The sequence below is a fragment of the Beta vulgaris genome, chromosome 7, assembly GCF_026745355.1.
Source record: "Beta vulgaris subsp. vulgaris cultivar EL10 chromosome 7, EL10.2, whole genome shotgun sequence".
Taxonomy (NCBI): Eukaryota; Viridiplantae; Streptophyta; class Magnoliopsida; order Caryophyllales; family Amaranthaceae; genus Beta; species Beta vulgaris.
Genome location: NC_079208.1, coordinates 35,867,376 through 35,884,468, shown reverse-complemented (window position 1 = coordinate 35,884,468; position 17,093 = coordinate 35,867,376).

The following is a 17,093-nucleotide window of genomic DNA, read 5'->3' as shown; positions in this document are numbered from 1 at the left end:
ACAGGTTAGATCAGGTCAACCAGTTAGGGAACCAGGGTCCTAAGCCTGGAGGTCAGCAGAATAACCAAGGAGCTATAGTAAGCCTGCGAGTAAGAATCCTAACCAGAATAAACCTGCAGGAATGATGTTCGTGATGAGTCGTAACAAAGCTGAGAAGTCTGCTGATGTGGTTACTGGTAATTTCTCTATTCATTAGTCTTTGTTAAAGCTATTTGATTTGGGGGCACTTATTCTTTTATATCGTCTTCTGTCCTAAAGAGTCTGGGGTTAGTAGAAATTCGAATCAATTGACTTTCTATTAGTATTCCTACTGGGAAGTTAAAGTGTACAAGCTTCAAAAACCTGCCTTTGAAGATGGAGGTTTTTCCATCTGACTTATTGAGAAGACCTAGATGTGATTCTTGGGATGAACTGGTTGAGTCTTTACAAGGCAACATTGATTGTGAGTTCAAAAGGTAGTGTTGAGAAACCTTCGGGAAAATTGACCTCCTATAGACGTTTGGGAAACCTAAGAAGTTTGGAGTTATCTCTGCTATGCAAGTGCAGAAGTTGATGAGAAAGGGGTGTGAGCTATTTTCTGTAGCGTGCAAGATGTGAGTAAGGAAGCTGAGTTAAAACTTGAGGATGTTCCGATAGTAAATGAGTTTATGGAGTATTTCCGAGTGAAATTTCAGGTATGCCGCCTGCAAGAGCTGTTGAGTTTACCATAGACTTAGTTCCTGGAACTGCACCTATATCTAAGGCACCTTATAGAATGGCACCTCCTGAGATGAGTGAGTTAAAGACGCAATTGCAAGACTTTTGGATAAAGGTTATATCAGCCATAGTGCATCCCTTGGGGAGCTCCTGTTGTTTGAAGAAAAAGGATGGGAGTATGAGGTTATGTATCGACTATAGGGAGTTGAACAATGTTACCATCAAGAACAAGTACCCTTTGCCTAGAATAGATGACCTATTCGACCAATTGAATGGAGCGAGTGTGTTCTCGAAGATTGACTTACGTTCGGATATCATCAATTGAGGGTAGCGATAAGGATGTACCTAAGACTGCCTTTAGAACGGTTATGGTCACTACGAGTTCACTGTAATGCCATTTGGGTTAACCAATGCTCCTGATATTTATGGACTTGATGAATAGGATCTTTCATGAGTTTTGGATAAGTTCGTAGTGGTTTTCATTGATGACATTTTGATATATTCGAGGAATGAAACGAGCATGATGAACATTTAGGTTATTTTGGAGACTTTGAGAAGAATCAACTATATGCCAAGTTCTCTAAGTGTGAGTTTCGTTTGGAGAAAGTAGCATTTTTGGGTCATTTTGTGTCTAAGGAAGGAGTCTCAGTAGATCCTGCTAAGATTCAAGCTGTGAGTGAGTGGCCAACTCCAAAGAGTGTGTCAGACATTAGGAGTTTCTTGGGTTAGCTGGCTATTATAGGAGATTTGTGAGAGATTTCTCAAGATAGCAAGACCTATGACAATTTGATGAAAAAGGAGTCAAGTTTGAGTGGAATGAGAAGTGTGAGGAAGCTTTTCAGATCTTGAAGGATCGTTTAACCCTGCACCTGTTTTAACCCTCCTGATGGAATGAGGGTTTGAGGTATATAGTGATGCTTCGAAAAATGGTTTGGGTTGTGTGTTCAACAGAATGGTAAGGTAATAGCTTATGCGTCGCGTCAATTGAAACCTTATGAGGCTAATTACCCTACCCATGATCTAGAGTTAGCTGCCATGTGTTTGCATTGAAAATTTGGAGACATTATCTTTATGGAGCAACTTTAAGATATTTACAGACCATAAGAGCTTTGAAGTACATTTTACCCAAAAAGACTTGAATATGAGGCAGAGAAGATGGCTAGAGTTGATTAAGGATTATGATCTAGACATCCAGTATCATGAGGGGAAAGCAAATGTGGTGGCTGACCCTTAGTAGGAAATCGAGTCATAGCTTGAGTGTTTGATAGTCCCTGAGGAGTTGTGTCGAGATATGCAAAGGTTGAGCCTAGAAATTTTAAATCCTGGGGAAAGTGAGGCTAGACTTAGTAATCTTTCTTTGGGGTGTCGTTTTCGACGAGATTATTGAGGGTCAAGTTGGGATGAGCACCTAGCAAGATCAAGGAGAAAATGAAGCAAGGAAAGGAAGTAGACTTCAAGATTCATGATGATGGGAGTCTAAGGTTTAAAGGGAGGTGGTGTGTACCACAGAAGTGCAATGACCTTAAGAGACGTCTTATGGACGAGGGGCTAATACTCCATATTCTGTGCACCCTGGGGGTGACAAGTTGTATAAAGACCTTAAGGTATCTATTGGTGGCCAAACATGAAGAAGAGGTAGCTGAATATGTGTCTAAGTGCTAACCTGTCAGAAGTGAAGATAGACCATAAGAGACCCATGGGGAAAGTTCAATCGTTAGAGGTCCCTGGATGGAAGTGGGATTCTATTTCTATGGACTTTGTGACTGCCTTACCAAGACGAGAGTGGAAATGAACCATTTGGGTTATTGTGGATAGACTGACCAAGTCCGTGTGTTCATACCTATTAAGGAGACATGGAAAAAGAAGCAACTCGCTAAGACCTATATCAAGCATGTGTGAGATTGCATGGAGTTCCAAAGGACATTATTTCGACGTGACTCTAGATTTCTATCAAGTTTTGGAAAAAGGTCCAATTAAACCTTGGGACAACATTGAAAATGAGTACGCCTTTCACCCTGCGACCGATGGTCAGACTGAGAGGACTAATCGACTATGGAGGATGTTGAGAGCTGTGCATTGATTTTCAAGGAAGTTGGGAGGACCAATTAGATTTGATTGAGTTTTCTTACAACAATAGTTACATGCGAGTATAAAGATGGCACCTTTGAGGCATTATATGGACGGAAATGTAGAAGTCCCATTTGCTGGAATGACTTTAGTGAAAATATATCTTGGGGACTGAATTTATTGAGGAGACCGTCAAGAATGTCGATAATTCAGGCTCGAATTCAAGCTGCGCAAGATAGGCAGAAAAGTTATGCAGATTTAAAACGCGCGAAGATGAGTTTGCTGTAGGTGATAAAGTATTCTTGAAAGTATCACCCACTAAAGGCGTTATGAGATTTGGGAAAAAGGGCAAGCTAAGTGCTAAATATGTAGGCCCATATGAGATTTTGGAGCGCATTGGGAAAGTAGCTTATAGATTGGCATTGCCAATGGAGTTTGAAAAGATGCATGATGTTTCATATCTCCCAACTTAAGCGCTATATCCCTGATGAGCGTCATGTGTTAGAGCCTGAAAGAGTTCAGATAGATAGTAGCCTCACATATGAGGAAAGACCTGTCAAGATTCTCGACAGGAAAGTGCGTAGTACACGCATAAAGATGTTCATTGTCAAAGTTCTTTGGTCTAACCACGAGTCAGAAGAGGCAACGTGGGAAGCCGAAGATGATATGAAGAAAAAGTATCCAGACCTATTCCTTGAGGTGAGTTACGAGGGCGTAACTCGTTTTCTTTAAGGGGGTAGAATGCGATAAATTTCGCGCTTTTGTCTATTTTTATGAGATTTTCATCATTGTATGCCTATGGGGCAATTTGCACATGTTAGTGCAAAAGAAGTAGAGTCTCCGCATAAAAAAGTGTTCATAAGTAACACAAGTGTTTTAAAAATGGGAAAGTGCAAGAGGCACTACCTTTCTTCAAAAATTTTCGAAATGATGAGTTCAAATTTTGAAAGTACGAGGTTTTGTGTAAGTTTCGGGACGAAACTTCTTTTAAGGGGGTAGACTGTAATCCCCCACAATTTTAAAGAATTTTATAAATATATTAAGTATTTATAGTTATATTTAAATCCAAATGAGTTTGGAAAATGATTTGACTTTTAAAAAGGGTTGACTATTTTAAAAGTCAATGTAAATTATTTTTCATAGCTTAATAAAATTGAAATATTTTAATTAAGCATGTTTTAATAAAATTTTAATATTAAAAGTATATTGAAAAGAAGTTTAATGGAATCGAAACCAAAAGGATAAAAAGGAAAAGTCATTTGATGACTAAAGTCTTAAATTCCATCTTATTAGTCATCAAGTTTCATTAATTATAATCTCTTTTCCTAACCCATAAAGGAAGCCTTTAATAAATATCCTAAAAACCCAAATTATTTCACCCTACACATTATTTTCTCTCAATCTCACTCATTCTCTCCCTCACTCTTCGATTTTCTCTCTCCCTTCGTGGCTGTTCTTCGCTTTCTTCTCAAAATTGTTTCTTCTTCTTCAAGTAACGTTTCTTGTTCAACAAGAAACGTCACAAACCTTCTCAAAACAAGAACGCTGCCGCGTTCCCGTTGCTGCTGCTGTGCTGCGGCGCAGTCTTCTTCCATTGTTTGGTTGTTTTCTTTCTTCCTTCCTAAGATTCCATTAAAGACTAGTTTTTATGTTATTTTATTATTATTATCATGTTTACTAATTAAATTACTGTTTTATTTTATTTAATTTCGTTATTATGTATATAAAAAGAAATTTAGTTTATATATAAGTTTATTTTATTTTAATCATGAAATAAGAGTTTTTAGGGTTTTTATTGCAGAAACTAAAGAATATTTATAAACTATGAGATTTGTTTAGTACGTAATTTTAAATACGTTGTATATATTTTCAGAAGAGTTATTAGATTTTAAAAGTGCTGTAATTTCAGAAAAGAAGTATTTATGGAGTTTTTAAGGATTTTTAATTGCTAGAATAGTAGTACTATACTAGGAATTAAAATAACTTAAGTTTGAACTTAAAAACGATTTTTAAAACGTGTTTTAAGGGGTTTTGATCGTTTTAAAGCTGCTGTAATTTTTGTTCAAGTTATTAATTAGTTACTTTATTTTCTAGGCGGAGATTACGTTGTAGGAGACTTTTAACGATTTAAAAGTGGCCTACAGGCTAGTATATACAAGGTACGTACATTACTACGTGTTATGTGGTTTAGAAACATGTTCTAAGGAGTATTTAAATATATAGGAACCTATTTGTTCATATATATGATTGCTGGAATTTATTTGACATGTTATATGCCTGTGTGCAACATGTGATCTAGAATGATTATTATCAGATTATAATGTTTGTATGGAATATTGATGCAAGCATGTTAAGTTAATTTATTTAGTAATTCATGTACGAATTAATATAAGTTAAAGTGAATCATGTAATGCATGTATTCTTTGAGTATTATTTATTATCTTATGAGGGCCGTGGACCTTATTTGGTAAGTTACAAGTTATACTATATAAAGGTAAAGTTTATTGTTGGCTAGGTTCAACAAGTAAGTGAGTAAAGAATAGAAAGGAATTAAGTAGTCTTGGATTGTAAGTTGTGATCACTTGGTAATCCAAAGATAAAAGAAGTTCTGTTATGAATGTTTGTTCGTAAATTATGTGTTACTTGTCTGTAAGTGTCAACATAAGTATTAACATGTAAATAACGTAAAGTGTAACGAGAATAAGTTATAGGCTTTAGACGGGTGCACGTCTAGAGTTGGACACTAAGGGTTGGAGTACATGGTGGTAACCCATGGCTTTTCTAGGAATGGATTATCACCATCCCTCTTTCAGTTCAAAGGTTCCTCGATATCGCAGGTCATTTCTGGAATACGTGGTAGCTCCCTATTATTAGATAAGTCAACTCGTCCAATAACTATTCCATTTAAAGGAAGAAATAAGGTTTATAGTCTAGTTCAGTAAAAGTTGTCTGCAAGTTATTATCTGCTTATATTATTATTTATCCTTGTATGTTATTTATGTAGTAACATATTTAAGATTATTTATGTCTGATATGTAGTGCTCAGCTTTGCTGATTACGTGCTTGTTTGTGTGTGTGATCATGGCATTGCCTTATTGATCCTGTGATGATCCTTGTGGTGAGAAGAGTCGATATTGCATTGACATTACAGTTTCACAGATGTGCATCACATTGGGAATCTGAAGTGGAGAGGCTATTTATATATCTAGCATCGTTTAAGTTCTGTTTTCGTAGGAACATCTTTATTTCAGTTTGTGGTTTGTTTAAGTTGGTGTGTTTAAATTTCAAACACTTGTCTTTTATTTAGTGAGTTTTAATAAAGTTGGTTTTTAGTAAATTATTTTCCGCTGCAAAATTCTGAATAAGCCGATACGTTATCACACGGGCGATAATGCCTGGGTAATTCTCTATGTTTTATATTATAAAGTTATTTCTAGAAAGAGAGAATTATAGGGGTGTTACAACTAGAGAAGTACTATCCTCTTTGAATTTGAGATCTAACGTTGTATTAGACATCAAATAGAGTTTATTTTCCTTCACCATAGGTTATCAATAGGCTTAAGACCATCCCTTTGTTCATTTTGTTCACTAGTTCCCTTGACAACGGTTTTGTAAACGTATCCGCCAAGTTCAAACTAGACCGAACAAAATTAATAGTTATACAACTATTCCTTATCATTTCCCGCACATAGCTATGTCTAACTCCAATGTGCCTTGATTTCCATTGTAGACTTCACTATATGCTTTAGCTATGGTTGATGCACTATCACAATGGATAGCAAGAGGTGACATTGGTTTACCCATAAGTCCACCTCACTCAACACATTCCTTAGCCATTCCGCTTCTTGGCAACAAGAAGCCAAAGCAATGAATTCCGATGCCATAGTGGAATCCGTTATACATGTTTGCTTCTTGGATGCCCATGAAATGGCACCTCCTCCAAGAAGAAACACCCAACCACTAGTGGATGAATAATCTTCCTTATTCGAAATCCAACTAGCATCCGAGTAACCTTCTAAGATAGAAGGTTCCTTTTGTAGTTATGACATAATCCAAGGTCTTATTCAAGTACCTTAACACTCTTCTCAATGCTTGCCAATGCAACATACTAGGATTACTAGTATACCTACTGAGCTTGCCAATAGCAAAGAGCTATATCCGGCCGAGTGCTAGTCATAGCATACATCAAGCTTCCAATTAAGCTTGCATACTCCAATTGTGAAATTGGAGTACCACTACTCGGAACCAAGTGAATACTAGGATCCATAGGAGTAGCAAAATGAGTCGAATTTGACTCATTATACCTCTTGACCACTTTCTCAATATAATGAGATTGTGATAAAGAAAACGACCCTTTCCCTCTTATTATTCTAATACCTAGAATAACATCCGCTTCACCCAAATCTTTCATGGAGAAGCTAGAGAGAGAAAGACTTTGGTTTTTCCACTTGTTCCAAATCAGTCCCAAAAATAAGCATATCATCAACATATAAGCAAATTATAACTCCTTTACCGTTATTATCAAATTTGCTATATACACACTTATCGGACTGATTTATTTTGAACCCACTAGAACACAACTTCATCAAATTTTTGATGCCATTGCTTAGGTGCTTGTTTAAGACCATACAAAGATCTAACTAATTTGCAAACTTTAGTTTCTTTACCTTTGACCACAAACCCTTCAGGTTGATTCATGTCCTCCAATTCACTATTAAGAAAAGCAGTTTTTACATCCATTTGGTGAATTACTAGACCATGAATCGCAGCTAATGCTATCAATAGTCTAATAGTAGCTATTCTAGCTACTGGAGCATAAGTATCAAAGTAATCGATACCATATCTTTGCCTAAAACCTTGGACCACTAATCGGCCTTATGTTTTAGTATGGTTCCATCGATTTTCTTTTTCCTTACAAAAATCCATTTACAACCTAGGGTTTGCAACCGGGAGGTAAATTAGCTAAAATCCAAGTTGATTACCCATTATTGAATCCATTTCATCATTCACTGCCTCTTTCCAGAAAGCAGAATCATGAGACTTCATAGCCTCATCAAAGGTCCTAGGATCCTCCTCCATATTGTAACAATATGAAATTTGAGTCGAAATTGACTCTCTTGACCCTTACTATTAATTCTTTTACTTTTCCTAATTTCGGGTGTCGTAGTATCATGATCATTAGAAATGTCATCCACAACATTGGAACTAGTACTAGGTATCATGTCCTTTGGTCTTAGAATCGATGAGAATCTAGTCTCATCAAATATTGCATCCCTTGACTCTATCACGGAATGAATAGAGACAAAGTCATTGGGCTCAATGACATAAAACCTATAGGCTTTGCTATGTACCGCATAGCCTATAAAAATGCAATCAATTCCTTTTTCACCTAAAGTTTTCCTTTTAGGTTCCGTCAATTTGACAATTGCCCTACAACCCCATACCTTAAGGTAATTGAGATTAGGCTTTTTATTACACCAAAGTTCATAAGGGTAGTCTTATTCCTTTTATTAGGAACTCGATTTAAATATAACATGCAGTTAAAATTGCATACCCCAAAAACCGTCATTAAGACCCGAATTAGAAAGCATATGTATTAACCATTTCTTTTAGGACCCTATTTTTCCTTTCCGCTATACCATTACTTTGAGGTGAGTATGGGGCGGTTGTTTCATGAATTACACCAATGGAACTAAAATAACTTGGATTATATATTCACCACCCCTATCCGTTCGAAGTCTTTTAACTTTTGATTAAGTTGAGTTCCACTTCGTTTTAAAGGTCTTAAACTTTTCTAGTGCTTCATCTTTAGTAAATAATAAATATATGTAACAAAACCTTGAAAAATCATCAATAAAAGTTACAATATATTTTTATTTCCAAAGAAGGTGAACTATGAAAGTCACACAAGTCACTATGCACCAATTAAGCAATACCGTTTGTCTAGTCACACTAGGATAAGGATTTTTTGTAATTTTATTTAGCAGAGTTACACTTCTCTAACTTTAAATCGAAAGGAGGTATCAACCCATTTTAGACATGTCATATAATATATATATTCACATGACATAAACGATTGTGCCATAGAGAAGAAACATCAAGCATGTAAATAGAACTAGTACAATTTTATTATCAATACTAAATTTAAACATTCCATTACAAAAGAAACCTTGTCCAACAAAAATACCACCCTTGGAAATACAAATTATCCGACTCAAAAACAACTTTAAAACCATACTTATTCAAAGACCTCCGACACAAGATTCTTCCTAACTTCCGGTACATAACAACATCCCGGAGAGTTAAAGTCTTTCCCGAGGTTAACAACAATTCTACTTGGCCTATCCTCTAGCCTTTACCGTAGAATCATTCCCCATATACAAGATTGACCATCATCCAAATCTTTCAAAGACTTGAAGAATCCTTTTATTGCACACATGTCTAGAGGCTCCCGAATCTATCCACCAAGAATCATCAACCTGCACACACATAATTTCAGAAATCATAGCAACAAAATGCATTTCTTCAATTACATTTACATGTGCATTTTACCTTGGTTTTGAACAACACTAGTTGTTCTTTGTCTTCTTCTTGTTGTTAGAAGGACAATCCCTCTTAAGATGAGGACCATTGCATATCCAACAATGAGGGTCTTCCTCTTCTTGTTTGCAACATTGTTTTGTTTATTGTTGTTGTTGGATTTCTTGGTCTTACTAGACCCACCAACCTCTATCAAATTCACGGTAGACTTAGGAATACTAGGAGTAGTATCCTTAACCCATCTTGACCCGGATCCCCTCTTCAATACGAAGATGAGTTCCTAATTGCTCCATGGACATGTCTTCCTTTTTATGTTTTAAAAATTTTTGTATCTTTCCAAGAATTTGGTAATTTGTCATGATTGAGGCAACGCAATTGCCTCATCCATCACCATACCATGTGATCTTATTTGGTTCAAAATGATGAACTCATGGAATTGCTCTAAATAGGCCGATCATTAGTCATTTTAAAGAATTAAAATTACTAACAAGAATTTCTTACTTGAAGCATTTTCCGAAATGTACTTGGCCTCAAGAGCATCCCAAAGTTCCTTTGCACTCTCCACTTTTGGTAGAGATGAACAAGGTCGGTAAGAGAGTTGAGAATGACCATGGCAAATGTAGTCATCATTCTCCCACTTTATCCTCTTCCTGTAGTGTCAAAGCTCTTCCTCTCCATCCCGGGAGTGGTGGCATGGGTGGAAAGAACATACACCACATTCAAGGTGGTCAACAAGAATGCATCTTCTTTTGCCACCTCCTATACCACCCCCTTAACTTATCCAATTTTGGAAGTTCATAGTCATGTCCTGAGTGATTGAGCCATACCCGAAAAGAAAGAAAATTAAACTAATAGATTGTTAGGTGTGATCAATGAGAGAACCGGATATCCCACTCCAAGGCACGAAAAATACGCTTTCCTATTAGTTTAATTTAGCCCCTCTAGGATCACCGGGTTACCACGAAATGACTAATGAGATACAATGGAGAGAACAATCCACTCAGATTATCTTCTAAGTGAATCAATAAGAACTTATGTTTAGAGTTTGTGAAGAACACTCAAAAGAATTTTGTAAAGTTTCTCTTAAGCAAAGCAAGAAGATTAGAGAGTATTGAAAATTCTGATTTTCTTTTAACCCCCTCCTCATAGGAATCACAAAGGTTATATAAAAATTATACCCTTCATAGACTAGAGTGGTTACTTTCATAACCCCTATTTTAACCACTGATTAAGGACCTTTAATCCACTGATTAAAGGACCCTAAAAGTCATTAAAATGAAAACACACACATCACAATGGTTTAAAACCGTCAAAGCATCTTTTCATGTTCCAAGGCAGACACGTCGCGACTCGCGAGGCCCAGGTCGCGACCGGCGACGCCCCCAGTTGATGGTCGAAGAGAGGAGATCTTTCGAGACTTACGGTTACCGACAAAATAGAATAAGCAAGTTGGTTGAATTGGGGATGTTACATAGGGGGGTGGTTGTTGTGATGGGACCTGTGGTCGATGTAAGGGAAAAGTTCACCGAAAAAAAGAAGGGGGAAGAGAGAGGTCAGAGGCGTACGAATTCTATTGAACTAATTGGTATAACTTTGCTCGCTTTTTTGTATGGGTATGAGAATCGGGCTGGAGTATAGAGTTGGGTTGGGGTATAGAAATGCATGGGTATGAGAGTTGGTTTGGGGGTATGAGGACTGAGGAGTATATAGGTTGTAATGCGTATGAATATATATATTGCGATGAGTATGAGTATATATATTGCGATGAGTATGAGTATATAAGTTTAAATTGAGATAAATTGTGATACTATATTTGTAATAGGATATTAAGTTATCTTTTGATACTGATGAAAAGACTAACTTCATCTTTATTCTATATGTGAAGAGAGGCAGGACACCAAAATATTAAAACCCCTTTTTACCCTCACTAAATTAACCAAATTACAACAAAAACATTCCAAGAAAAAAAAAACTACACTAAGCTAGTAACCATGCCATTTACAATGCAATTTGTAACTTTCCAAATTACACATTTACAAGGCAGTTTTAGAAAATATTGCCAGTTGCCTTCTCACTTATTCCTCTTCTCCATTCTTCCTATTCTCCCGTCCATTAGAATCTCCCATTCATTACTTCGAACAAAATGTGAGACCAATATTAAGTAATTACAAATCATAAAACTTGGTTTTTTGTTTTTAATCCTTATACAATATCAAATAATAATTTAATTTTTAGTTTGATTCTATACGTATTTCAACCACATAATCACAAAAGGAGCAAAAGGATAGTCTCAAGTTCAACTAGCAAAGCAAGCAAACATGTATCTTTTAAACTACATAATTGAGCCACATTAAAAATTAAATGTTTCAACTTAATTGTGTTATGATTACAAAATTCAAGCGATTTAGATCAATGTGAATCTTAAAAAGTCATTTTTTTTTGTTTGATGGTCAAAATTTGATGCTATCCAAATCCGTAATGAAATAACTTTATACTTTTGAAAAGTTTTATTTTAAGCAAAGAAAGTGAACTTTGCAATGGAGATTTAAAAAGTTAAAACTTATATATATTTCGGCTTCATTAAACAGTTTTAATTGAGTATTTTTGAGGTGATAGATGGAATCATACTTATATCCTTCATCATTAGAGTTGCTCTAAGGGAATCAAGTTACAATTTTTTAAAGGAATCAAATGTCAAAATTTCCTGGGAATCAAAAATAAAATCTCACAATATTAATCAAAAATAAAAAAGTGGTATTTTCTCATTCAAAAAAAAAACAAATGAGAGGATTTCAAACTCACCACTAAGTAGGGATGGCAATGGGTCCTGGACCCGATCCAGACCCGCTAGGACCCGACCCATTTATAAGGGTCTGGGTCCAGAAATTTTAGACCCAATGGGTCCGGGTCGGGTCTGGGTCCCAAAGAGCATGGGTCGGGTCTGGGTCCGGGTCCACATATGCTAGACCCAGACCCGCCCCGCGGACCCATTTACATATTACAAATTTTTGTTTTACCTAAACTCTAAAATTTTAAGAGTTTTGATTTTGTGAACTCGTTAGTATTGCAACTCCACTAAGACATGTAACTTTATAAGTTGTAACATTTTAATATTTTATAAGTTAATTCATAAAACTTTATTTAGAGAATGTTTTAACCATGGATACAAGAACATGTATATATATATATATATATATATATATATATACAATAATTTTTAATTACATATATTCAAAAATGTGATGAAAACTTAAAACTAAGAAGGACCCATTTAGGACCCAGTAAGGACCCATGGACCCGCTAGACCCAGCGGATCTGGGTCTGGGTCTGAAAAATCTAGACCTAACGGGTTTGGGACGGGTCTGGGTCTGTGAAAAATAAACGGGTCTGGGTCAGGGTCCAGGTGGACCCGCCCCAGACCCGCCCCATTGCCATCCCTACCTCCAAGACTACCATTGAAATTTGCGATGAGCAAAATTGAACTTCAATTCCTGCCATCGAACATCGGATTTTAATTCGCTTGGTGTGGTTGATAAGTCATTTATATATATAGTTTTTAGGTGCATTTAGGTTGCATTTTAGAGCATTTAGTTTCATATTTAGGTTCATTGTTGCATTATATTCTTAAGTTGTGCTTTTCTACTCCTATTCGGTATGTTTTCTTGTTTTTGATGATTTTCAGGCATTGAGAACGTATTTGGAGTATGATTAGCTAAGCTTGAGGATTAGGAGCACTTGGAAAGGAGTTACAATGCATAAGGATCGTATGGATATGTCATAGTACGAGTTTGAGCAAAAACGAAGCGGAAAATTATTAGAAGAAATGTGAAAAAGAGTCACGTCTACTCTTATGATCATAACTTCTGATGTTATTCTTAAAATCGAGAAATTCCAGCAGATTTGGAAACTAGACTTGAAGAGCTTTCCAACGATAGGTGGCACGCCCCGAGGAGACTTCTAGTCAAGGAGTTATGCCTTTCGGAAGATTGCACTGTTTCTGCTGGAATCTGCCACGCGTACGCGCGGATCACTAATCCGCCTATTAATGATTTATTTAAGACTTTCCTTATCTTGTAAATTACTTTCCTAGTGATATTAGGTTAAAAGATATTATTTAGATTAGTTTTGATTCTTTCTCTCTCCTCTCCCTCTTTCACGTTATTTTCATCTTCTTAGGTTTTAGTTCTATCTCCTCTCTTCCTCTCTAGTTTTAGTTGTAAACCCTAATTTTTATTCTTCATTAATTCATGATTTCTTTTAGTTTCTTTCATTGATTTCTTTGATTATGTTTTCTTTCATAGTTTTAGATTTCATTATTTATTTCATGATAGAGTAGTTTTTATATCTAGGGTTTTGGGAATCCATGTTTATATGTTATGATTTGATTGATATTTATTCATGGTTTGATTAGTTATTGATTTCTCTAATTGATTAGTATTTTATTGTTAATCTTGTAATCTGATCAATTGTTTGATTAAATATTGCTAATATCAAGTCATAGATCGAGAGATAGTACTTTTTAGAAGCTTACCTACAATTAGCAAATCTGACTATGTTGAGCGACCGTACTAGCATATGTTGATTTGAGAGCGTTAGTGCCTGACCAAGGATTAACCTGTGCTCTAGATATATGATTAATTGAATTGTGATAATATTTTGATAGTTTATAAGTATAAACATGGTGAACCATTGCCCTAGATCTTTTTAGTTTGATTTTCGTAGTTTGATTAGTTTAGAACTTTAATTCAATTATTCTTGATCTTGTTTAGTTTCTCCATATCTTAGAAGCTAGATTAAAACGACCATCTCTCTGTGGATTCGACCCTACTTACCCTACTACATTGTTAGAAGATTTTGCAGGAATTACTTTTGACGGGTGTACGACAGCCTATCAGTGGTGGTCTTTTTACTACGACGGAGATGACGATCCTTGATGTGGTGGTAAAGAGAGAGTATGAGTGATGGGTTGAGTTCATGTAGAGAGAAAGACACTAGTAGAATAATTGCTTATTATGCGGTGATATTGCTGCGGTTTTACCCATACGCAGCAATATATCACGTTAAATATATATATATATATATATATAATAATATTATAATATATATATATTATAATATATATATAATATATATATATATATATATATAATTATATATATATATATATATATAATAAACGTATTGCTGTGGTTTCGGCCTAAAACCGCAGCAATATGGTATCAACAGTTATTTTTTCAAAAAAAATTGACTATTTGACCAGACATATTGCTGCGGTTTTTGACAAAAACCGCAGCAATATACTAAAATAATATTAAAAAATAATAATTTAATATATTGTTGCGGTTATTTAAAGGAACCGCAGCAATATCATTAAAAACAAAGTATAAAAGACATGAGTAAGGGTTTTTTTCCTCACTTACTTTCCTCTCTCACCCGTCTCTTTTCCTCTCATCTCTCTCGGCTCTCTCGGATCTCTCATCTCTCTTCATCTCTTCCTCTCAATTAACCGTCTGGCGTTCCTCTCAACCGGCCTCGACCCACCATCATTCCTCACTTTCCTCTCTTACACGCCGTTCTTCTTCGTCGGCCCACCGCCCCTATCAGTCTTCGAAGTGAGATTGAGGTAGAAAATTATGAGGGGAATGTGGAATGAAGGGAGAGAGAGAGGGGAGTGAGTGTTTGAGTGATTAGATAAAGGCTAAGTGAGTAATTAAAATATGGGTTAAAAAACATCAAAATAAAGTTAAGTTGGGAGTGGGAAAAATATTTGCTAAAATGTAAAAAGTAATAGTATAGATTAAAAGTAAACAGTATAAAAGGAAAAAGTAATATGTAGATTAAAAAAAAACTAAGGAAGTCTTAAGCTTTTATTTTATTAGGTAGCTTTATCTCATAATAGTAATAGTAATTACAAACAAATTCCTGGTTAGTATATTCATACAACTCGATTATTTTCATCTGAAACTTATTGAGAACTAAACTATAATAATGAGCTCCTTAAATTTTTAAATAGATTATAAATGGATGACACAACTATAAAAATTCTCTACTATATAAAATTCATGATTTATAATTAGGTAAAATTATATTAAAAAGCTTAAAAATTGCATTCAAATGTATAAAAATAAAAGGCAAACAAAACAAAGGTCGAAATCAAGTATAAATAAAAGACGTTAAATCCTTATAAGATTGACTTTTTATAAGATTATTTTTTAATCATTGCTAAAGAAATTTAAAGTAATTTTATTAGCTCTTAAAAGTTAGGAAAAATTATTTTAAATAAGTCAACCTTCGCGTGGTCTTCCGATTTCAAGTTTAACTTTTGATTATTCCTGTTCAAGTTCACCTAACATTAGTATTAACCGTAATCAAGGTTTATGACTACTTACCTGCACAATAGGTAATTAAAAAAGGTGGTTGGAAGTATGACTTTTATTAAAGTCATCCAAAATTAACAATACCCACCCAAATAACATTACGCACCCAAAAACCCACCCACATAACTATACCCACCCAAAAAAACGAAAACCCCCAAAAAACAAAAGAATTGCTTTTTCTCTCCTCCATTTTATTTCATCACTGAAACAACAAGAGGGAAGTGCGAAATTTTTTGAAGGAAATTGCTGAAATTTGCAAAGGGAATTGTGAAGGAGAATCTACATCGAATTGCGAAAGGGTGAGGTTCCCATCATCCTCAAATTGTAAGTGTGTTCAATTCCTTCTTCCAGGTTTTTTTTCGATTTTAACATTTTAGGGTTTTGGGATTTAATCTTGATTGATGGCTTATAATGTTGCTCAGATGTTTAAATTTAGATAATAGTTTTACCTGACATGTTTAATTTAGGTTAACTCTTTATTAAATTCATCTTTCATGATTATTAGGTTGCAATGTCAGATAGTTTGTTCAAAAATATAACTTTACATTTCTGGCATGAAGGGAAATTCATCAAAGCTAATACTGGGGAGGTGATATACCTAGGGGGTAAAGGCAAAACCTTTCAAGAAAATCCAGATGAATTATGTTATTCGGGGTCCATGAGATGGCTACTAATGATGATATAGAGGGGGTTTGGTATCTTAGGTCAGGAGAAGTTATGATGGTTGGGTTGACAAAAATTGAGGGTGATGCTCAGGTGTTTAAAACTGGGGAGTTAGCCATTAAAAATAGGTCAATTGACTTATATATGCCGCATAAAGGCAATGATGTGTGCATTTTGAAGAATATTCCTGGTCCCCAAACAAGTAAGAATATTATTTCTTCCACCCGAAAACCCAAAAGTACAATTCCCAAACCAATTCCTGTTCCCAAACCAATTTCTGTTTCCTAACCAACTAAAAAAACAAATTAACACCAAGAAGGGGTCCAGCTCCTCCTAAGACTGATTTGCCAACTAAACCTAGGTTGAGGAGTGATGATGTGTGCATTTTGTTGGATTTTGGCACCCCATCTTTGACTGACACCTCACCTAAAGTAGATAAAGCTCTAGAACCTATTGAAGACCCATTTACTGCTCTTCCTAACCCTAAAAGGCCACAAAAATACCACAAAAAATCATGACTCAATCCTTAGCCACAAAACCACCTTTGAACAATGATTTTTTGGAAAAATATGAGTGGATTGACCCTAGACCCAATGACAGTCCATTGAGGTTGGATGAGCTGATAGACCATTACAGTGATGCATTTGAGGATTCATTATATGAACCAGATAAAGGGGGTTCAAGTGGGAAGGTGGTTGGAGAGGAAGAACAAACTGGGGATGCAGATTTGAGTGAGGGAGAGAATAGTGA